We start from the raw sequence: 24,771 nt of genomic DNA, 5'->3' as shown, positions 1-24,771 counted from the left end.
CTGGACGGACAGCACAGCCCTCCCTGGACAAACTCAGCAAGCAAATGGCGCTGATCACCGCGGGGAGGGACTAATATGCAATCCACAACCTGCAAGAATCTGTTGCAGAATTTATGACTTTTTGCCTCGTTTTCGGATCCAAGTCAGGTGGGAAAACCCGAGCCAGATCCTAGTCGGGATGTTCGGGTGGGTACCGCTCATCTCTAGTAGTGACACATACTGGTCAATGTGAAGGCGGACATATTTACTGAAAAGCTAGTTAGCTATACACAATCTGGAACATACAGTATATATACGTTTCTAAGAATTCAGTACATAAAAAAGATCATTCATTTTAATTATTATTGCCAATCTCAGGGTGGCGATAAGAGAACAGATATTGCAATATTTCTTAAATAGATTTACACATGTATTGATAATGTAATGATAATATTGCAGCCTATGGGGTTAACACCGGTTATAGCACTGTTATTATCATTAAAAGTAACCCTTTCAGGCGAGAGTAAGCCCTATATATTTATTAGTGTTTTTCACTCTTTAATAAAGCGTTCCCTTATTGTATGCAAAATATTCAATTAGCAATAACGGTCAGTGTCTTAAATCCTCATAGGTACATGCACTAATAGTGTTTTAAGCCTAATTTATTAGAAAATTATTAAAAATATAAAACTGTGCTTATCTACACTCCTCATGTTCAATTATGTGGCGTTCACCATGGTTGTGCCTCTGTTTGTCCACATCTCATCTTTTCGGAAGCCACCAACCGAAGAAGAGAAGAGAAAAGCATGAAGAGGGGACATGAGGAAAAAATGTGTGTGTGGTGGGGGGGGAGGGGGTGAGGGGGGGAAAGAGCGGGTGCAGGAGGAATGTGGGTGGTGGGGCAGATGAGGGAACAGAAGGGTTGGAGGACAGATAAATACAAACAAAGATAGAGAAACAAAGGGTCAGGCGTCCATAACATTGCTACAGACATAAACTACTGGGGGGTTTGGGTGAAGAGAAACACATGAGGTGAAAAAGAAAAATAGGGAGACATGGTGCACATACAAAATTAGAGAGAGAGATACACAGGGCCACATAGCCACATGGCCACAAAGGTAGAGAAACAAGAGAATAGAAACATACAATGAGATAAAGATGCCCAAATATATATCGTGGCCATGAAGTTAGATGGAGCAGAGCAGGCCCTAAACAATTTGATGACCTAGGGAAGATTTTTCCTGGTGCCCCCTAGCACCGCTGCTAGTTTCTCTTCTGACCCAGAACCCCTCTCCTAGCACAGCACCCATCACCCAGCAGCACATATCACAGTAGCAGCCAGCAAAATTCATCACCCCTCACCCATAGCAATCCTCATACACAGAGCTGTAACCAGGGCCAGCAACAGAAATCTCAGTCCCGGTACACTGATGTCTCTGGGGGCCCCACCTTCTCACCACCAGCTCCAACCCCACATCCACACATACCTCCCCTGCATGTGTGATATGTGAAGCATGATATATTAACTGTAGATATGCCAGCCTTTGAATAAAATAAAAATAAACTATTACTTACCACACTGTCACTGATGATGCAGGCTGTATTTCTTGTCTGCCGTCTCTTCCAAGGTCTTCTTGATGACAGTGCTGTGGATCCCTCAGGGGTAGGAACAATGGTGTCTGTAGCCAGCCACCCTCAGTCCTCAGCCCCTCATCACCTTCCTCAAATTAATTCTCTCATCACTATCTTCAGCCCAAAAGCCCCTCATCACCTTCCTCAGCCTATATATATATATAAATCACTGGATATACTGTAGTCCGGCACTCAAAGATATGCACAACTCAACTTGCCTGGGTGCACAGCCAAAGGAGTAATACGTGAGATGGAGAGTGAAACGTTGATCCATACACCGGCTCCGTCTGGCTTCATTACTCACTAGCTGTTTAGTCCTGCTGAGTGCCTGCCACTCTCCATCTCATATATATACTACATACGCTGTTTATACCTTGTCATCTGTACCAGGAGTGCCGATTGCCTGTGTATTCTACATGAGTTGTTCTAGTCGGGCACTCGGGCAAGTATTGTTTCAATTTGGGGAGTGCCAGACTCTTTGTGCTATTTTATATATATATATATATATCTATATCTATATATATATATATATATATATATAAACAGAATAGGGTTCCCCTTATTTAACAGTAACCAACACCAGGCTGAACCAGCCAGGGTAATAATGCCATAACAGGGGGTACACTCAGTGTGGGGTTCCCCTGCTATCACATTAACCACCCGCAAGCTAGTCAGCCTAGTGCTGGAATTCCTCAGAAAGTGGGGATCCCAAAAAGATTAAATTTGGGTTCCCACCTTCTGAGCAATATCCAGCAGTGCTATACCCCGCACCCCTGGCGGCGGTGGGTGGCGGGTTCATGGTATAATAATATTGTTTTATACAGGCGGCCTACAGGTCCCAGCAAGCCTGCCCCAGCATGCCGGCACTCTCCAAGTGCCTACATGCCTAGTCATTAAGGGCCCGCTGGCACCTGTAGTCCACCTGTAAAGAAAATATAAAAAAAAAAATGCAAGACTTGATTGCTTTATAAAAGTTTTTATACAGCGTATTCACCTAGGGGGAAGCAGCCTTTAAGCTCTTTTACATGGCCACCGCCTCCCCAGGGCTTCTGGCGTCTTCTATCTTCAGGAGCTCTTGCATGCTCCTTCCCCGCCGGCGGACTGCCAGCCACTGCCTTGCACTGGCTTCTATAAGCCAGCCCAGGGGGCCTGGGCGATGACGCGATGAGCCATAATTGGCTCGCGATGGCCATCTTGGATTTCAGAAATGTCTCTGCGGCGCCATTTTTGAAATGGGTAATGACTGACAGGCACTGGATCCTGCAGGATCCAGGTCTGCAGCCACAATCTAACCAAGTCCACTGCCAATAACGACTGCTGTGGCCACTGATGCCTGCTACCACCAATGCCCCATTACCTGCAATGCCAATGCCTGTACCGCCAATACCTGCAACGCCACCACCAATGCCCCGCTACTGCTGACTTTGCCCAATACCGCTGCTGCTGCCAGTGTTTCCGGGCAGCATCAGTATTGCCCGCCACTGCCACCTCGCCGCACCTATTCCCGCTACCATCATCACCGCCGCTAGTGCTGGATATGATGTTGCCCAGTGCATAATCACATCTGCTACAGTGACAGAGGCGTGCTTTGATGTGGGCTGAAAGCACTTCTCTGTCACTGAGGAATATCTATAGGTGCCGCATCTCCTATTTTTCAATGGGCTCTTACTCCCCTGACTGCACTTCCCTGAGCTAAGCAGATCTATGTAGTGGGTGTTTGGTGCTATATAGTGTGTGGTGGGGCTGGCAAACAAAAGGCTGTACCGCTGCATTGTGTAAATGGCTGCATTGGACAGGGGCCACTGTGATGTTGCAGGCAACATGCTCCTCAGCTAGCATGCAACAGAGAGTTTTGGACCAGCCTGGGAGGAGCATGTGACCCTGCCATCCAACCCAGTCTTCCCTTGCTGTGCATGCACTGTGTAAGTTAAATATTACTTACAATATTCCATTCAAAGCAGATGGAACAGGGAAGAGGCAGGGAAGATGTGCAGAGTAATGGCAGATATACACAGTAGACATGAGATTGTTATATGTACTTTGTTTGGGATATAAATAAAAATACAAGTTATTAGGTTGACTGTTTTTACCCAAGGAGTCAAATACATGAAATGGCCAGCAAAGAGTGCCTCTGACATAACTTAAACATGTTATACTGTACCGAGTGTGGTTTGGTAATCTGCCTGTTGTCTGTTATCCCCCATCCAGGATTCTGCTGTAGGTAATAAGAACAAGAGCTTAGATTGGGACAATGTGTCTTTAAGTACTCAGAATCAAATAATATATCCTATATCCTCAAATGTTGTATGTAATTGTCTTGAAAGAGATGTGAACTATGAACATGGTTAATTTTCAAACAGTGTAGTACATTCTGTCTAACATCAATCTTATGTTTATAATGTGCAGGACTACATTGGCTTAGAGTAACACTGGGCTGTGTGAGCAGAATGGGTATTACACTGTCCTATGAAATTGTTAGTTTGGTGAATACTGAGCTGTATCCAACTTTTATCAGGTACACAGTCAAGATAATATTATACCAATATAATTTTATAATAAATTATATAGACTATAAAACAAAATCGTAAGAAAAAAAGAATAATAAATGGAATATTATTTCTCTAATCTCTTCAGTTATTCTTAGGCAAATCCATAGCTAAAGGTAAGTGCGTTCACAATGAATGCGGCAGAATTCTGATACTCTTGGGTATCCCAATTTGCATACATCAAAGGCGGCAAAGCTTATATAGAAGTAGGTTTAGTTTCCTCTAAAGTGGGTGATCAGGACGGTGTTTGGGTGGATTGGGGGTGGGGCATATATATATATATTGGGAAGTATGATATATATGCACAGGCAAAACACAGGACACAGGTACTTGTACTACCGCAATACGTACCCTGTTGTCACCATATCAGGATGGCAGCATCAGATTAATCTAATTAAAATATATTTTTTAAATGAGTAAAATGTTTTAAATATTCATAATTTTTTTTTTTAAACAAATTCAATTTGAGATTGTGAATTTTTACATATCAGGATGGCATTATTGTAGCATTTGGAGGGGGTTCCAGATGGGCTGAGAGGAGGATAGAAGACCTACATCCACACAAAGGGGCAATAAGAAAGGAATAGAAATACATAAACAGAAGGGGTGGATTAGGATGGAAATGTAATCTGGAAAATTTCTTGAAGCAGCCCTATAGTTGGTGAGGGTGGTTATGTTAACGGGGTGGGGTCTGTGAAGGGGCGACCATCAGTTGTTCCATTGAAGCTTGCACCTTGCGCAGAGGCTCAGAACGGAACACTGCCTGATCTGAGCTCCGATTGTGGCAGCCGGCAGCCATTGTGAATCAGCCCAGCATGGGGGGTGAGAGAGGGGCTGTGGCAAGTCACTAAGGGGTGTAGGGCTGGCAACAGAAGTCAGGGGGCCAGATGCACTCATTTTTTGCCCCCCCCCATCCCTCCCCGCCAATTATAGGCCAGCTCGAGAGTCTTTCTTACCTATATGGTGGTTTCTCTGCAATGAGGAACCTCTGAAGAATTTGTTCCTCCCTGAGCAGATAGCGTCGGTATTCACTATTCATACAGGAGATCACATGGTCCAGAAGATGCCTTTTTCCATAAAAATGTAACAAATATCATCATCATAAAAACTGAGCTTCAACCAGATAATACATAAGGCCTGATCCACACTTGTATGCAAACCCAATTTGCGTACAAGTCAGATGTTTAATGATCGGCACGGAAGTCGCAGTCCGCCCGAGCCGCAGCATGGTTGACATGCTGCAACCGTTAGAGGGTGGGTAGGTGGTGGGACTGAGAGCATTCTTGAAAATGGGAATGTGTTGGGGGATATCCACAAATATTAAGTATACCCCGAATATACCTCCGATGTCTGCTGCAGTCCCTCCCCATTTCTGACAGCAGCAACGAGGGTCGACAACAGAAACTTGGAGTCTTAGCAGACTCATGTTTTTGCCCCCCCATCCCTCCCCGCTAGGTACAGCCCAATTGTCATTGACCCATCCCTCATCCCCCTGTGTCTTTCAGCCTCACCCCTCCCTGCATCTTTCAACCTTTTTCTAATTCTCACCTCCCCTGTGCCTCTCAGCCTCATCCTACCCGTCTCTCAGTCACTTCCTACACTTGTCTCTTAGCTTCACCCCTGTGTCTCTCAATCTTATCCCCTCTCTATGTCTTTCAGCATCCCCCCACATGTCTCTCAGCCCCATCAACCTGTGTTTCCAGCACATTCCCCTGTGTCTCTTTATCTTTGAGTCTTCAGCTCCATTCCCTCATGTCACTTTACCTTTATTCCCCCCTAACTCTTGCCGGGCCAGTGTCTCTCCATCTCAGCCCACACTTACCTTCTGCTGCCTGTTGAGGCTGCTACTCCCTTTCGAGGGTGGCTCGGCTCCTCTCCTATTCAGTGAAGTGACGTTATGATTTCATGAGCCCTTTGGTGGCACGAGAAAAAACTTTATTGCTCTAGGCGCCTTGCTCTCTCACTTTCTGCCTGTTCCATGTTAAATATTAGCAGCACATACAAGGGGGACACATGAACTGGTCGAAGCCCCTTGTGATCTCGGTGCCCATACAAGTGTATCCCTTGTGCCCCCCTTTTGCCGGGCCTGTTTCACTGCTCAATTTGCCAAGCTCCAGATGGCATTATCCTATAGTAGCCTCTCTGGTCAACAGTCGTAATGCACGCTCATCTCGACGGCACACATGCACATTGGCTGCTGAGGACTCGAACTAGGAAGCAGGGTGATAGCTTTACGCTGTCGCACTGTTTCCATCTCTTTGCCAAGACAGTCTCTTATCGACGCCCATCTCCTGGCAAGAGGATTTTAGTAAATTTGCTTGAAAATATTTATTTTTTTACATTACAAATTTGGGTTAAAAATATTTATCACATCCACCTTAAAAATGCGAATTGTAATAAATATACCCAATAGATAGATAATCCCACCTCTACTAACAGCAGGGAAGGAGGAGAATCAATGCTGTCGGTCTGCTCTCTCTCAGGGCTCTATTTATTAACATTATTTTTACTAAAATAAAGTGAAAAAAGGTGTTTTCACACTCTTTTCACATTATTTTAGTATCACCTAAAGTTACTACAGGGCAATTGGAGTAGAATTCGTAAAATTCGACTCCAAGCCCTAATTATCACTTATTTTTAGTAAGCAGATCGCATTTCCCATAATTGTAATGGAAAATGTGATCTGGCCAAAGTTACTAAAACTAAATTGTGAAAAAATCCTGGGGAAAGCCCTGGAGGTGGCATTATCCAGGGTCTCCCCCAGTTACTGGACTCCTGCTCTGCTCTAACGGGCAGAGCAGAGCCCGGAGCCGGCCCCTGTGATCAGCTGTGCGGTCTAAACAGACCACACACTGATCACTGATAAAAAAAAAAGTAAAAAAAAAATTGTAAAAAAATAAAAACTTACCTGAGTCCAGGGACCGGTGATCGGGGCTCCCGTGATGTCCTCCCTCCGGTCAGCTGGTCTCCCAGCCTGCACTGGTGCCCAGTCGTCACCTGACTGAGTCCCGCTGCAGTTTGGGATGTCAGCTGATCGGAACAATGGAAGACATCACCGGAGCACCGATGACTGCAGGTAAGTGTAATTAAGGGAGGGGGCGTCGCGGGGGGGGTCCGTGATCGTGGGGGGCAGGGCTTAGCACCAGGACAGGGCTTATAGACGGTCGGTCGCGCATGCGTCGGCACTTGTCATGGTATTTTTGTGAAAATACCGTGATAAGTGTGCGGAGTGGATTCGCAGGGACAGAGCTTTGTCCCTGCAAGGGATTTGTTGTAAATCCCTGTGATATTGCCTGAATTCGCAATGCAAATTCAGTCGGTAATATCACACTACAATCTGCATTACAAATGCGGATTATAGTAAATATGGTACGCAATCGGAAAGCCGGCGGACGTATGCAAAACAGTCGGCTTCCTGACTGCTTTATCCCGGCGAGGGTTAAATGACAGGCGTCTAATTCTACAATGACAGGCCTGTCATTTTACTGATGCCGGGAGACCGGAGCCCAGCATCCCGATCGAAGCGCTGCGGACTGCCGCGGGGTGGGGGTGGGTTAGGTTTAGGGCTCCCGGGGGGGGGACTTAGAGTTAGGCATCCCCCCGGGAGGTTAGGGTTAGGGTAGGGGGAGGGAGGGTTAAGCACTCCGGGTGGGACCTAGGGTTAGGCACCCCCCCTGGGGACTTAGGTTTAGGCGGCGGGGAAGGGGGGGTTAGGTTTAGGCACTTAGAGGGGGGATTAGGGTTAGACACTAGGGGGAAGGGTAGAGTTAGGCACCCCTAAGGAGGGTTAGGTTAGTTGACACTTACCTGGGGACAATCGGGATTTTCAGCCGTGTCGGCCTGCTGCTGTCGGGGTTCGAACCGCCGGACTTGTGTCCAGTGGTAATTCGTATGTATTCCGTAAATATAACCCTTATTCTGCTAATACCATCTCCCCACACCTCAATGGAAACACCTCATTGTTACATTGTAACAATCTATGTGCTTAAATCAGCAGCTGGTACTTATGGCCGGGTGCACACATGGAGATACTCTATATATCGCTCATTCTATAAACAAGCGATATATTGCAAGTGCATTGACTGGTGTGTACACCTAATATGTCTGTGTACGACGTCATTTACAGACATATCTGGTTGGCCCTGTAGCACACCGATGCCGATATATATCTGAAACATATATTGGTGCATCTGCAGGTGTGTAAAGGCGACCCGCCAACCTCCTGTACACTTGTTGCAGGGACCACTGACATGGACATCTCAAATGGGCGGGCCCAGCTGTGATGTCAGCCCAGACACAACAAGCAGCCGATTGTTAAGTGTGTACAGCTTACCAGCAGACCGATCAGTCATTCTAGTGTGTATAAAGCATAACACACAGCAGAGAGAACCAGGAAACAGTTTAAAACAGTGCAGATCATCCAGGTAGAGCTCAGAGGCTCGTTCCTCAGATGGAGTACCTGCATATTCTTTACTTCTATGGCTGGCGATATGGTGTGTGGGTAAGGGTGGGAGGTTGTACTCAGAAACCACCCTTAAGTGTGCCACTAATCTAAAATAGAATGCATGGAAGTTCTTATTTAGATGCTCAAAAAATCTTTCCTTAAGTCTGCTTTATGATTCAGTACTTTGTGATTTTTTAAATGACATTTTAATTACTTTTGTATATTATAGTTTTTGCAAATTAATAATTAGAAGTTAGGGATATGTTGAATATGAGAACATAGTTGTGTAAGTAGAGGATTATGTTTTGTGTCCTGACACATGGCTTCTGCTTTGATATTCAAGGTAATTAATGATTTGAGATCTCTCCCCCTTCATGGCCAATTCAATTAAAGTTTTAGCTTTGGGACATACGTACTCTCCTGGAATCTCAAGGAGACCTCTGAATTTCAGGTGACTCTCCCGACTTTGAGTAGAGTATATCAGTCCCCCACATGTCACTAACTACCCCTTGAAGCTGGCGGTCCAGGCAGGTTAATGTTGCAATTTACTTTGAATCATGTAATTGTGGCCCTGCCACCAGCTTTATAATACAAGGAATGTTTCTATCAAATCTGTTATTATGTCTCTATGGGCTCTATTTACTACAATCCGCATATTGAATGCGGATTGTAGTGTGATATTACCGAGTGAATTCGCATTGCGAATTCAGGCAATATCACAGGGATTTACTATAAATCCCTTGCAGGGACAGAGCTTGCGATAAAGCTCTGTCCCTGCGGATCCCATCCGCACTCTAGTCGCGGTATTTTCGGAAAAAATACCGTGACTAAGAGCCCGCGCATGCGCCGACCGACAACCGCTACTACCACCCCACCAACACTAAGCCCCGCCCCCCGCGATCGCGGACCCCCCCTCCCCCCCCACGACCCCCCCCTCCCCCCCCACGACCCCCCCTCCCTTCATTACACTTACCTGCATCCCCCTGGCCTCCGGTGATCTTCTCCGGGCTTCCCGATCAGGTGATCTCCCATACTGCACTGGGGCCCGATCACCTGATGACCGGGCAGCAGGGCACTATGGGAGACCAGCTGACCGGAGAGGAGCCATCACCGGAGGCCCGATCACCGGTCCCTGGATTCAGGTAAGTGAAAAAAAAAAATGTTTCATTTTTTTTTTCTTTTTTTTACAGTAATCAGCTTGCGGTCTGCTTAGACCACATAGCTGATTACTGGTACCGGCTCCCGCCTCTGCTCTCCCCGTTAGAGCAGAGTGGGAGCCCGGTAACCGGGGGAGACCCTGTATAACGCCACCTCCAGGTGGCGTTATTATCACAGGGCTTCCCCCGGTATTTTTTTACAATTTATTTTTAGTAACTTAGGTCGGATCACATTTCCCATTACAATTATGGAAAATGCGATCTGCTTTACTAAGAATAAGTGATACTGGGGGTTGGAGTAGAATTTTACTAATTCTACTCCAATTGCCCTATAGTAACTACAGGTGAAACAAAAATAATGTGAAAAGGGTGTGAAAACACCCTTTTTCACTTTATTTTAGTAAAAATAATGTTAATAAATAGAGCCCTATGTCTTATATATTTATGTATGGTATGCCTTTTTCAGAAACCTTGGCATAATGGTCTGCTCATCAATGTGTGATATTGATGGAACTATAACGCCCTTTATTGTTTACCGATTGGCAAATGTCTGGAAGGAGCTACCACTTATAGTATTTGGTAAGACAGCCATAAGAGTGACATAATAGATATTTGCAAATTAACATATTTACTATAGTCCATAAACAACTTACATATAAAAAGAACACAAAATAGACATATATTAAATTAGTTTGTTAATACATATTTTATTGTGAGGATTAGTTACGGAATAAGGGGGGTATCCAATTAGATGCGATAATCCATTTTCTCCCATAAACCCGCGGTCATGTGGTACAATTTTTGTGAGATAACTTTCCTCCCAATTCTATTTGCCTTTTTTTTCACAAAAAATAGGTCATTTTACTCGAGAGAACTTTTCTCCAATTTTAATTTTCTTGAGAAACCACTTCTCCATAGTAAAACACTGCCTTTTCGCAGTTTGTGGGGCATAATGTATAAGGGGCACTACTACTGCGTGGCAAAACCTGAATGGGCTCTGTGTAGCATAAATTTAATGAGGTCTATGTGGCATCACATGGATGGGCTCTGTGTGGGGGCAAATGGATGTGGTTTTTTTAACACTGGGGGGGCCTTATAAAAGATCTTGCTATGTGGCCCACAAAGTTCTAATTACGCCCTTGCATGCAAACACAGAGGCTCTGGATTTAATATGAACTTGCAGACTGAGGTTAAAAGGATACTTTTGTAGCTTTCTCACAGGTTTTTATCAGACTGACAGTTTCCACTGGAATCAGCCCCAGAACCAGTGTAATTTAAGAGTGTCCCCATTTTTTAGGTATTGTGTGATAGTGTGTGTCCAATGTTACTCGATGTTACCGATTGTTTCTCTATGTTGGCCAAGTCTATGGATGTCTGTAAGGGGAAGTGGGCTGAGTACGCAATATGAATGCACACATTGAATTAGCACCGCAGATATTAGCAATGCAGTTGTGTGCGTAAGCGATCCATGCTGAATCAGGCCCAATGTCTGATTACATTAATATAGGTGACAGGTACAGTAATTATTTGCTCTATCAATAACCCATGTATATTTTTTTCTAATGTTGTCAGGACTATTCCAGTTATAGGACCTTGGAAAGGACTGGGCATATTACAAATTGTTTATTGCACTCTAAGGGCTCAATCCAATTGAATAGCGCTGGGAAGGAGCTCCCGGAGCCATTCAATTCAGCGTGCTGTTATTTCGGAGAATGTCCGTTCTCCCGCCAAAACATGGTGTTTAGTCGCGAGAACCGGCATTCTCCGACTTAAGTGCCCGGTGCGATGCTGTTTCCACCATGCTAAGGGCAGAAACTGGCATCACGCCAGCAGTTTTGTCAGATTTCCGTTCGCGCCCCAGGATGGGTGTGAGAAGAAATCCTTCATTCGGGATTAATAGATCCAGGAGCTCCTTCCCAGCGCTATTCAATTTGCGTTGAATTGAATTGAGCCCTATATGTGGCATAAGTGAAGCCAGTTTGCATCTTGCTCTGGATCAGAATCTCAAAATGAACATTGGTACATTGGTGTATGCAGGTTTAGTAAGGTGGTTCATGAGCCGATGACACACCGTGAGGAGTAATCAGATTAGACCATCACCCAGGATAAAATAAACTTTTACTGCATCTTGTGTCTCTTCTGCACAGTTCTTAGCTACAGCACAGACCGTATGAAAGCTATGGCTCACAGAGGTGATCTCAAGAGCTGATATTGTCTTTACTTTACGACTGATGGTGGGATGTATTAACGGGGAGAATATGGTAAAACCCCCGAAAATGCAGTTTTCGGGGGTTTACTGCATTCCCCATATGTACAAAGCACCGGAATGCATAGTCCCGGTGGGTATTGCCACTTTCTCATCACCCCCGTGGCCCACGGCCTTCTACGCATGTGCAGAAGGATGCCAGAGGGACTTCTGAGTGTTAAACCAGGAAGCCCCTCTGTCCGGAGCCATCGCAAAGGACGGCTCCTATCGGGAGAGCTGTCCTTTGTGATATTCTAGCTACATTCCTTGGTAATGAACCGCGCTATGTACCCGAAGACAGGCGGGATGTGTCGCATTGCGGATCCGATGCTTAGTAAATCCCACCCTGAGTTTGCCTCTTGGTTTCTCACCTGTACACAGCATGCCTCTAGTCATTCACCTTGCTCTCACTTAGGACCATATTCATCATCACTTTATTTCCTTTCCTTCCCAATGTGGCCCGGCATTCCCATACACTAGTATGGGGACCTAAATTCATCAAGCTTGGCTTCAGGAACATTCACCATCTTCAGTTGCCATTTCTTCCTGCACTGTCATTGCTTCCCTATGGGAAGGAGTCCTGGGTTGCGAAGAGGGATACTTTCGGATCCCTCTGTCCCTTCTGCCGGGGCTTTGTGCGCCGGTGTGATCCCTAGTTCATGCACTAGTGGCAATGATCATTTTCACTGCTATGAATGCGGGGAGATAGCTGATTTTTTACTGAAACTGATAAATTGCTCCGATGCTCCTGGCGAAATAGAATGTTAACTATCAGGTGCCGTCTGACCCCCCAATAATTAACATAATGAATATGGCCCTGTACATCAGACCACACTTCTAACTTCACTGACAGGTCAGGCGTGACCTCTCCTATGCATTTGGCAAATCTCAGTTACTGGGCTCTGGGGTCTTTCAAGACACATACTCTTTTTACAATCAACTGTCCGCTCACTTTACCTTTCCTACAGTCAGAGTCTGAGCACAACAACAATACCTGTGATCATTTGCAGCCAGGGCTAACTTTATGGGGCATGAAATTGTCTCAACAGTGCACGGCTGTACCCAGCACTCCCATCTGCCCCCAAACAGCTAGGTTTGTTCTCCCATCCAAGATCCCAGTGATAGGGCCAGGTCCCATTTTATGCTCTGTAATCCCAGCATACAGCATGTCCCACCCCAGGATTGGTACCTATTTACCCCTGATACATCAATCAAACATATTCATTAACGGATCATTGCATATAAACAGGCTGGTAATGACAAATTTAATTTATTTATACAAACGGTTCATAATTCTATCACAACTAAATATTTGTTCTAACTAACGGACTCATTTATTATAAGGGGCCTGATATGGCCGTCCAATATTCACCAAGCCCCGAACACTGAAAATTATCGAAGTTAGCTTGCGAGAATCCACGCCATCTTCAGGTGGTGCTGATTCCCAGCTTCCCGCTCATTCCTATGGGAAGGAGGTTCAGGATTGAAAGAGGGATCTGAGTGGATCCCTCCACCACCTTCACAGCGAGTGACCTGCAGACATGTGCATGTGTAACACTCTGACGTATCTCTAGCATTCCAAACACGTTTAGGGACTTAAGGCACACATCCACTTAATGTCATGAAAACGACTGCATGATTACGACATTGTAATCGTGCAATCGTTTGTCAGTCTGTGATGTGCCTACACTAAATGAGCAGCCGTTCAGTGTAGGAACATCAATCATCTCCAAACATGCTGAACCTGACGTTATCGTCAGGTTGTACAACATATTTGGTCGATGATAGATGTCTAAACGACCACCTGGAGCGCGTATCGCTGGTCGTTTTAGACATTTTTTTAAACGATGTGCAAACGATTATTGAACTATAACAATATCATTATCATTCAATCGCTCAATTTAATCATCTAGTGGATGTGTGCCTTACTCTTGTAATGTAGAAGGATAGTGCAGTTTGTTGTGACCTCTTCCTCCGACGGAGTATCCTCGTACTTTCTGGCTGTAGGGCAGAGCTGCAAGGACCTTCTTAACCCACCTTCAATAACTCTAAATCTTTTATAGTTAAATGTTTTTTGTATCACAGGATACTTCCTGGAACAAATGAAAAGCGTCACACCTCTGTCACTAGAAGCAATTTAACATTGTTCACAAGTAATTTTTGTATGCTCAGACATTCCGCCCTAAATAACAGAACCTTACCAACAAGTTTTCTTTTTGCTAAATTAAATAAAGAACAATTCTACCTTCACTATATTTTTCTTGACCTATATGCTGTGGTAACATTTCATTTACAAGTCATATACTGGTAACATTTGATTTACAAGTCATATACTGTACATATATTTATACAACAATTTAACTTTGTGTTCACTAAAATGATATAGGACCCATATATCGTGCAGAAGTTTCCCCAGTTAGTCTAATTGACAGGAGTTACACATGGAAGGCTTGTGTGTACGGATTGATCCATCTGTTGATGGACCACACTTTCCGTGAAATGGCCATTTCTGGTCCTCCATCTTCTGGGATTGTCATGGGCGTCTCTTGGGCGTATAATGCGGCTTTAGTACACAATCATAGCGTGCAAATGGAAATTGGACGCCTGTTACAGACAGATATATTGCATCCAGCATGGGGTGAGTGCAAGTCCAGATACTAATGATGCATATATAAAAACATTGGGCGGGATAGGCTTCCACATGCATCTAAGGCAAGTATCCTGGACTGCCTTGTTTCTCTGCAGTTGCTAAATGGAGTTACTGGGAGACAACTAGGTGGCAACTGGGCTTACACATGTAAGAGAACCATTCCATGGGCGTGTAGCCACCATTCTGAGACATGTATACAAAGCGGACACCAGTCTCACATGGATCTCCTGCACCTAGCATGGGACAGGTGTAAGTGCCAATGATAGTGATGCCGGTTGCTCTCACAGATGGGGGAGTGGGGTGGGATCACATAGGTGCTTATGACTTTTTGTGTATGTTCGCGTTAGTAGTTCGTTCACTACAGGCATCCAGACTTGTGCTCACATTAGGTGGAACTCAGAATCTGGCCCCAAATGTTACAAATGTTTGAATGTTTACAGCTTCATGTTATACACTTTATGTTTTCTTTTATGTTTCAGAAAATACAAAACCAGCAGAATCAACGTAACATATTTGGAGGTAAAAACTACAGACTGAATAAATTATTGCTGTACGTGGATTTCTTATTACAATACAAATCAATAAAATGAATTACACACTGACATCAAACTATGGAGTTTTTTCTAAGCCTTTTTCTAAACAATGAAGTGAAATGACCTGGCCGTGATTCCATATCTCCAATCCATATGTATTGCGGTAAATCTCAAAAAAGTGCAATTTTCTGAGGTTATACCACATTTTACAGTTTGATACATCTAAGTATCACTAAGGGGCCCATCTATCAATATAGCGCCCATGATCACATTGCAGGATGTGATTACACCGCCCACATGTAATAAATAGCGCACGCAGGGACAGGGGATCAGAAAGGATCACGTCCCTGCGATGTGCTCAGAGTGAAGAGATTGCATCAGAGGTCTATAAACTCCCCATCGCCTGATGAGTGTTCTCTCCTAACAGTGCAGGGTAAATCATCAACCATAGTCATAATGAAATAATGACACAGAGACTTATATAAGGGGAAAGGAAGGTCAGCTTTATTTAATTTCAAACTAATTAAACTATTTAATGTATAACTGAACTAACTAATAGAATAAGAAAGAAAGACAGACAAAGTATGGTGGCGCAGAAAGAACGGCCCCACAATGCAAGATCACCAACTGCATACTCACATCGATCTTCTAAATGGGAGGCGAGCAGCCAGCCCATTACCACGCCCAAGGTATCCACGACGTGAGGCCCACCTGGTTAGGTGGTTGCCGCTGACCCCAGTAGGATAAAATCAGCCTAAGCCATGTATTGGAAGGGAGAGCACCTCAAGCTCCAAAGACAGATTATTATTATTATTATCCTTTATTTATATGGCGCCACAAAGGTTCCGCAGCGCCTTACACAGTACATAAATGAGCACACAAGAAAAACAGTTAATAGTAATACAAAACAATGCAGGACAAGGACAAGGTTATAAACTCAGCTGCAAAACACAAGCAGCAGGACATGAGCAACCAGGTGTTAGGTGCCATTGTGGGGAGTTAGGAGTAAATTATACTATAAGTAGGGGGAGGAGAAGCACGTGAGGATGAGGGCCCTGCTCGTGAGAGCTTACATTCTAAAGGGGAAGGGCAGACAGACAGGGGCGACACAGAGGGCTAGATAGTGAAGAAGGAGCATGGAGCAGTGGGTTAGGATATGTGCTGCGGAATGTGTGTGTATAAGACGACCTGATGTTATGTAAAAATTAAGTCCTTCATACATCTATCTCTATGATAGAAAATAGATTGTTTGTGTTATTTACATGAGAGATGTACAAAGTAAAGTAGAAGCACTTTAATTTGTGTGTTACATTTTAGCATCTATATACAGCCTGACAAGAAATGCAGCTATTATGGCACTGTTCCGCCATCCTAATACAGTAGTGACTACTTTAGTTCCAGCTGCTGGGTGCTATGCCATGCTCCTGTGAGTGGGTGCATCTCACATGCTAGACCCACTCACAGATGGCGACTGCTACCGTTCTTTCCCGCCACAAGAAAAGCCGACACCAAACAACTCAATGAATAAGGGAGGGAGGGCGGGAAACAGCCGACCAGAGAAATTTCTATAAAATGGCTGCCAAGTAGCATCTCTGAAATAGCACTGACACACCCTCTGCCAATCCTATAGGCTAACCAAACCTAACCCCACCCCACAACACTACCTCACTAAACAACTAGCCCCTTCTTGTCTAGAGGCCGACACCCACAGGCTCGGATGTTAACTTTAACTCCTTGCATATGAAATGCACTCCGTCCTAATTACTATTATTATTATCATTTATGTATATGGCGCCACAAATGTTCTGCAGCGCCTTACAAAGTCTTTTCACTCCTTTGCTGGGACTCCTGCACATGTATGTTCTACTGACCACACATGTGCCGAGGCCATTGCCGGAGACACTTCCACAAATGGCCTATCCTGGGAAATTTTAATAAGTGTAGACCATAGGCTGCAGCAGCACAATGCCATCTTCAATTGGTGTTTGCTGCAGGGGCCAAACTCTGGGATGTTTCCCATTGTGGAGCTTGGTAAATCCAACAGCATCACATCCCCAGAGAAACCCATGGGGGACGCAGCTGCTGTCAGAAATGGAGGGACTGTGGCCCTGAATCAGGGCCGGCCTTCTGTTTTTTTAGAGCGGCTTCCTGGCCACTCGCATAGCTGTGGGTGACCACCCACAACTATAGCGAGTGGCCAGGAAGATGATCGCGATGGTCAACACCATCATGACCATCGGGCTTGCGACAAGACCCTTGTGGTAGGGTCTCGTTGCCGCAAGCCCCAGAGAGATTTCGGCTCTAACAGAGCCGGAATCTCTCCACTGACATCACTCGTGATGTCAGTGGGGCCGCCCCCAAACGAAGGCGTTCACAAGGGAACGCCTCCGTTTGGGCAGTAACTCCCCCGGTCCGCCCAGCAAAGGGGGCGTGCTGTCACTCAACATGAACAGCGTGCCCAGTTTGGTAAGAGACCCGGAACAACGGCTTGGCCGTCGCTATCCGGGTCTCGCGCATGCTCACGACAGAGCCGTCTCTGTAGTGCGCAAGCGCACTGGGCCACCATCGACCTGCTTGCGAGCGCATAGCGCTCGCGAGCGGGTCTGAATCAGGCCCAATAGCAGATATTGAAGATATGTGCTGCAGTTACTGCTTCATATATTGGGGTGATACTAAATATTTGTAGGTATCCATACGTAGGGGTCTATTTATCATTACATATTTAAACACCTTTTTCCGGAGAATATGGCGCAAATATTTAATGATAAATATTCCCCAAAGCATGGATCCAGCTTTTCTATATACAGTATTTAGTACTATGGATCCAGCTTTTCTATATACAGTATTTAGTATGGATCTGGATTTTCTATATACAGTATTTAGTATGGATCCAGCTTTTCTATATACAGTATTTAGTATAGATCTGGCTTTTCTATATACAGTATTTAGTATGGATCCAGCTTTTCTATATACTGTATTTAGTATGGATCCAGCTCTTCTATATACAGTATTTAGTATGGATCTGGCGTTTCTATATACAGTATTTAGTATGGATCTGGCTTTTCTATTTACCGTATTTAGCATGGATCCGGCTTTTCTATATACAGTATTTAGTATAGATCCAGCTTTTCTATATACAGTATTTAGTATGGATCTGGCTTTTCTATATACAGTTATTTAGTATGGATCCAGCTTTTCTATATACAGTATTTAGCATGGATCCGGCTTTTCTATATACAGTATTTAGTATAGATCCAGCTTTTCTATATACAGTATTTAGTATGGATCCGGCTTTTCTATATACAGTTATTTAGTATGGTTCCAGCTTTTCTATATACAGTATTTAGTATAGATCCAGCTTTTCTATATACTGTATTTAGTATAGATCTGGCTTTTCTATATACAGTATTTAGTATGGATCCAGCTTTTCTATATACTGTATTTAGTATGGATCCAGCTCTTCTATATACAGTATTTAGTATGGATCTGGCGTTTCTATATACAGTATTTAGTATGGATCTGGCTTTTCTATTTACCGTATTTAGCATGGATCCGGCTTTTCTATATACAGTATTTAGTATAGATCCAGCTTTTCTATATACAGTATTTAGTATGGATCTGGCTTTTCTATATACAGTTATTTAGTATGGATCCAGCTTTTCTATATACAGTATTTAGTATAGATCCAGCTTTTCTATATACATTATTTAGTATGGATCTGGCTTTTCTATATACAGTATTTAGTATGGATCTGGCTTTTCTATATACACTACTTAGTATGGATCCGGCTTTTCTACATACAGTATTTAGTATGGATCTGGCTTTTCTATATACAGTATTTAGTATAGTTCCAGCTTTTCTATGTACAGTATTTAGTATGGATCTGGCTTTTCTATATACAGTATTTAGTATAGTTCCAGCTTTTCTATATACAGTATTTAGTATGGATCCAACTTTTCTATATACAGTATTTAGTATGGATCTAGCTTTTCTATATACAGTATTTAGTATGGATCTGGCTTTTCTATATACAGTATTTAGTATGGATCTGGCTTTTCTATATACAGTATTTAGTATAGATCAAGCTTTTCTATATACAGTATTTAGTATGGATCCGGCTTTTCTACATACAGTACTTAGTATGGATCCGGCTTTTCTACATACAGTATTTAGTATGGATCCAGCTTTTCTACATACAGTATTTAGTATAGATCCAGCTTTTCTATATACAGTATTTAGTATGGATCCGGCTTTTCTATATACAGTATTTAGTATGGATCCAGCTTTTCTATATACAGTATTTAGTATGGATCCGGCTTTTCTATATACAGTATTTAGTATAGATCTGGCTATTCTATATACAGTATTTAGTATGGATCTGGCTTTTCTATATACAGTATTTAGTATGGAGCTGGCTTTTCTGTATACAGTATTTAGTATGGATCTGGCTTTTTTATATACAGTATTTAGTATGGATCTGGCTTTTCTATGTATAGTACTTAGTATGGATCCGGCTTTTCTATATACAGTATTTAGTATAGATCCAGCTTTGCTATATACAGTATTTAGTATGGATCTGGCTTTTCTGTATACAGTATTTAGTATAGATCCAGCTTTGCTATATACAGTATTTAGTATGGATCTGTCTTTTCTATATACAGTATTTAGTATGGATCTGGCGTTTCTATATACAGTATTTAGTATGGATCTGGCTTTTCTATTTACCGTATTTAGCATGGATCCGGCTTTTCTATATACAGTATTTAGTATAGATCCAGCTTTTCTATATACAGTATTTAGTATGGATCTGGCTTTTCTATATACAGTTATTTAGTATGGATCCAGCTTTTCTATATACAGTATTTAGCATGGATCCGGCTTTTCTATATACAGTATTTAGTATAGATCCAGCTTTTCTATATACAGTATTTAGTATGGATCCGGCTTTTCTATATACAGTTATTTAGTATGGATCCAGCTTTTCTATATACAGTATTTAGTATAGATCCAGCTTTTCTATATACTGTATTTAGTATAGATCTGGCTTTTCTATATACAGTATTTAGTATGGATCCAGCTTTTCTATATACTGTATTTAGTATGGATCCAGCTCTTCTATATACAGTATTTAGTATGGATCTGGCGTTTCTATATACAGTATTTAGTATGGATCTGGCTTTTCTATTTACCGTATTTAGCATGGATCCGGCTTTTCTATATACAGTATTTAGTATAGATCCAGCTTTTCTATATACAGTATTTAGTATGGATCTGGCTTTTCTATATACAGTTATTTAGTATGGATCCAGCTTTTCTATATACAGTATTTAGTATAGATCCAGCTTTTCTATATACATTATTTAGTATGGATCTGGCTTTTCTATATACAGTATTTAGTATGGATCTAGCTTTTCTATATACACTACTTAGTATGGATCCGGCTTTTCTACATACAGTATTTAGTATGGATCTGGCTTTTCTATATACAGTATTTAGTATAGTTCCAGCTTTTCTATGTACAGTATTTAGTATGGATCTGGCTTTTCTATATACAGTATTTAGTATAGTTCCAGCTTTTCTATATACAGTATTTAGTATGGATCCAACTTTTCTATATACAGTATTTAGTATGGATCTAGCTTTTCTATATACAGTATTTAGTATGGATCTGGCTTTTCTATATACAGTATTTAGTATGGATCTGGCTTTTCTATATACAGTATTTAGTATAGATCAAGCTTTTCTATATACAGTATTTAGTATGGATCCGGCTTTTCTACATACAGTACTTAGTATGGATCCGGCTTTTCTACATACAGTATTTAGTATGGATCCAGCTTTTCTACATACAGTATTTAGTATAGATCCAGCTTTTCTATATACAGTATTTAGTATGGATCCGGCTTTTCTATATACAGTATTTAGTATGGATCCAGCTTTTCTATATACAGTATTTAGTATAGATCCGGCTTTTCTATATACAGTATTTAGTATAGATCTGGCTATTCTATATACAGTATTTAGTATGGATCTGGCTTTTCTATATACAGTATTTAGTATGGAGCTGGCTTTTCTGTATACAGTATTTAGTATGGATCTGGCTTTTTTATATACAGTATTTAGTATGGGTCTGGCTTTTCTATGTATAGTACTTAGTATGGATCCGGCTTTTCTATATACAGTATTTAGTATAGATCCAGCTTTGCTATATACAGTATTTAGTATGGATCTGGCTTTTCTGTATACAGTATTTAGTATAGATCCAGCTTTGCTATATACAGTATTTAGTATGGATCTGGCTTTTCTATATACAGTATTTAGTATGGATCCGGCATTTCTATATACAGTATTTAGTATAGATCCAGCTTTTCTATATACAGTATTTAGTATGGATCTGGCTTTTCTATATACAGTATTTAGTATGGATCTGGCTTTTCTATATACAGTATTTAGTATAGATCAAGCTTTTCTATATACAGTATTTAGTATGGAGCTGGCTTTTCTGTGTGCATGAATTTTGTGTGGATTCATTTTCTTTCTATATATTTAGCATAAATCAGGCTTTTTCAATATACATATTGTTCTGGCTTTTGCCCTCTTCTAAAGGGGTCCTTAGGGGCCACTGTACCATGCATGCTCAATCAAGGATATATACTAAAAATATTGCATGGTTTAGAGCAGCTTAAAATATATGAATGAAGGTTTCCTATACAGGTATGATATATGTTATGCTGCCTATTACACAGACTCTGGAGGGGGAGTCGCCTGTTTAGGAGAGGCAGCAGCAGCAACTCCCCCTCCCTGGGAGGAGACTGGCGGCACGGTGCACCCTCCGGATCTGGCTGGCGTTTTTCTATAGGAAAACGTGTGATCACCATACCTGCTCCTCCTGCCTGTCACCATGCCTGGCTGCAACTCCATTACCTGTACCATAGCCTGCAGCTACCGGGCTCTGTCCGGCCATGGAAGCCAGAAACGGGCATTATCCTTATAATTATCCCTAGACTTAACTGCTCAGTGATAGTGATTTTTTTTATTGAGGAGGGTTCCTGCTTCCCTTCAGCCACTGGCCAAACCACACTGACAGCTTGCAGATAATAATCAGCATGATTGGGTGGGGAATTATTACTCCTGGGTCTGGATACAATCTGCAGCTGAATACATGTAACCACAAGCTTGTCCTAGCTGCTGAGTTTACACTGCCGCGGTGGTGCTCTTTGAACTGCCCTGTTGGTGGGTTAGTAACAACCCACCAACAGGGCAGTTTTAGTGAGCGCTTTGGGAAGTGTCCTTGAAGACTGCTTTTTGTCGTTCTAGAGTGTGATACCCCTGAGGAGTTTATTGTCCCACTTCTAAAATATGTTCACCGTTAATTCATGTATTTCCACGTATAGTGTTCTTGATAAAAGTCGTCCTGACTGAAACGTTGAACACCAACATATTGGAATTGTGAGTCTTTATTATCCAGTCCTGGGAGTGCTACATTTTTTTGCATACTATATTATATATATATATATATATATATATATATATATATATACAGTTCCAGTCAAAAGTTTGGACACACCTTCTCTTTCATTGGTTTTGTTTATTTAAATTATTTTCAACATTGTAGATTAATACTGATGACATCAAAACTATGAAAGAACACATATGGAATTATGTTGTAAACAAAAAACTGTTAAACAAATCAAAATATGTTTTATATTTTAGATTCCTCAAAGTAGCCCCCTATTGCTTGGATTTAAATAAAAATAAACAAAAAACAATGAATGAGTAGGTGTGTCCAAACTTTTGACTGGTACGGTAGATATATATATATATATATATATATATATATATATATATATGTGTATGTATATATATATATACTGTAAATAGACAATGCAGGGGGCGCCCAATAGTGCGTGAATTGTATTTGATAAATAGGTAAAAAACACACTCCAGGTATAAGCAAGCAATGCCTGTACCTATTAAAACATCTCTATGGACTGAATACCACATGGTATATTTACTGTAATCCCCATGGCTAGCTCCGTCTGTCACCAGCTGTCTCCTCCGATCACGTCACCAAGTGTCCCCGGCGGCCGCCAGAGACCAGCGTGTCGTATACCGGGTTTCCATGCCTGAGCCACACGGGTAACCAGGGTACAGAAACAAGCGTCAGTGTAACCACGCCCTAATGCATTTCGTATAATACTTTGTCAGAGGGCTGGTCACACTGATGTTCTCATCGATATTTAACGGGACTGGAAGCCAATCCTGATGCGGCGCATCATCTCTCATTTACATAAGTAAACATACTATGTGAACGCTAGATGTATAAGGGGATTTAGTATTCAGTAGTGTCCGTAAGCAAAGCTTCCATCTCAATGATCTTCTTCAAAATAACCCTTATATTCCAAGGCACATTTCTCAGTTTCTTGTGGATATTATATATATATATAAGTTTTAACCCCCTCACACATATGAACATGGTGCAGCCTGCCTCTCTGGACTGTGAGGAATGAGGGGCACGTGGCAGGGATGTTTGTACTGCAGCTGCTGGATAGGGAAAAACTGTCCCCATTGAACAAGCCCAGTATGTTAGTGGGCTAAAGCGGTGCATGCGGTGAGCGGGAAGGAGCCCGCACGTGACCGCTAAGATAAGAGGAACTCCCGCAGGTGCTGCTGGGAATGTTGTTCCTGAGGCAGCTGAGTGGTAAGGGTCTCCCGTGTAGGTGGTACTTACCTCAGAGACGCAGCAGAGGCTGGGATGCAACGGAGGCAGATTGGCGGAGACCGGAACCCAGAGGAACCTCAGGGAGGAGAGCAGATCCATCTCCTGTGGCTCAGCCGACCTAGGAGGCGGAATCTGGATGGACCAGAGAAGACCTGAGCCAGCCCTTCATGGTGTTCAGTGTCAGTCAGTGGCAAACGGAGGCGGGACTTTCCCTTCTTGAGAGGCAGGCAGTGGGCGGTGAGATCCTGCAGCTGCTTCAGTAAAGAGAGGTGGAGACTGGGTGGTGAACTATCTGGAGAGAAGCTCCCATCTCCAGATCACAGGAGAGATCTGTAGAATGCAGTGCACAGCACTGTTCTTCGTTATGAGGGTCTAGCAGCTGAGCTAGCAGACAATATCACCTACTGTATACTGCTTAGTAAAAGGGATGCTACAGTGCATCTTCCTACACTTCAGTCTACATCGCACCCAGAGTAGCTGTACTCACAGAGAAAGCAAACCACAATTATTACAGGAATATTTCCCCTAGGGACAGGGAAACAGCTATAAACAGCTACTATACCTGGCCTGCAAGGAACTCCCTGCACCAAACTGATATACCTGTCAGCTCCCTGCAGGATTGAACTACATATGAGACAGCAGGGATTGCTCTAATTACTGTTACAAAGTACTCACTAACTCATACTGGAAAAGTAGACTGTAATTTCTAGGATATTGGGATCACAATAGCATTTAACCTTCACCATCTGCACATAGTAATACAGGCGATTGAGGCAGCCAGTGAAAGCCTAATTTACTCACTATATATTGCTTTAGTGACCTGGATCAGTTAGAAGCAGCTAGGAACTACAATATTCATATTG

At 42.7% G+C, this 24,771-nt stretch overlaps 1 pseudogene; it reads left to right on the top strand.

The window, feature by feature from the left end:
- The window catches only part of LOC148521893 (solute carrier family 22 member 2-like), an 82,457-nt pseudogene extending 58,393 nt beyond the window's left edge, over positions 1-24,064 (top strand).
- Positions 24,065-24,771: the final 707 nt, after the last annotated feature.

This window comes from Taudactylus pleione, unplaced genomic scaffold, assembly GCF_031769625.1.
Source record: "Taudactylus pleione unplaced genomic scaffold, aTauple2 ptg000154l, whole genome shotgun sequence".
Classification (NCBI taxonomy): domain Eukaryota; kingdom Metazoa; phylum Chordata; class Amphibia; order Anura; family Myobatrachidae; genus Taudactylus; species Taudactylus pleione.
This window is presented reverse-complemented; position numbering and strand designations above follow the sequence as displayed.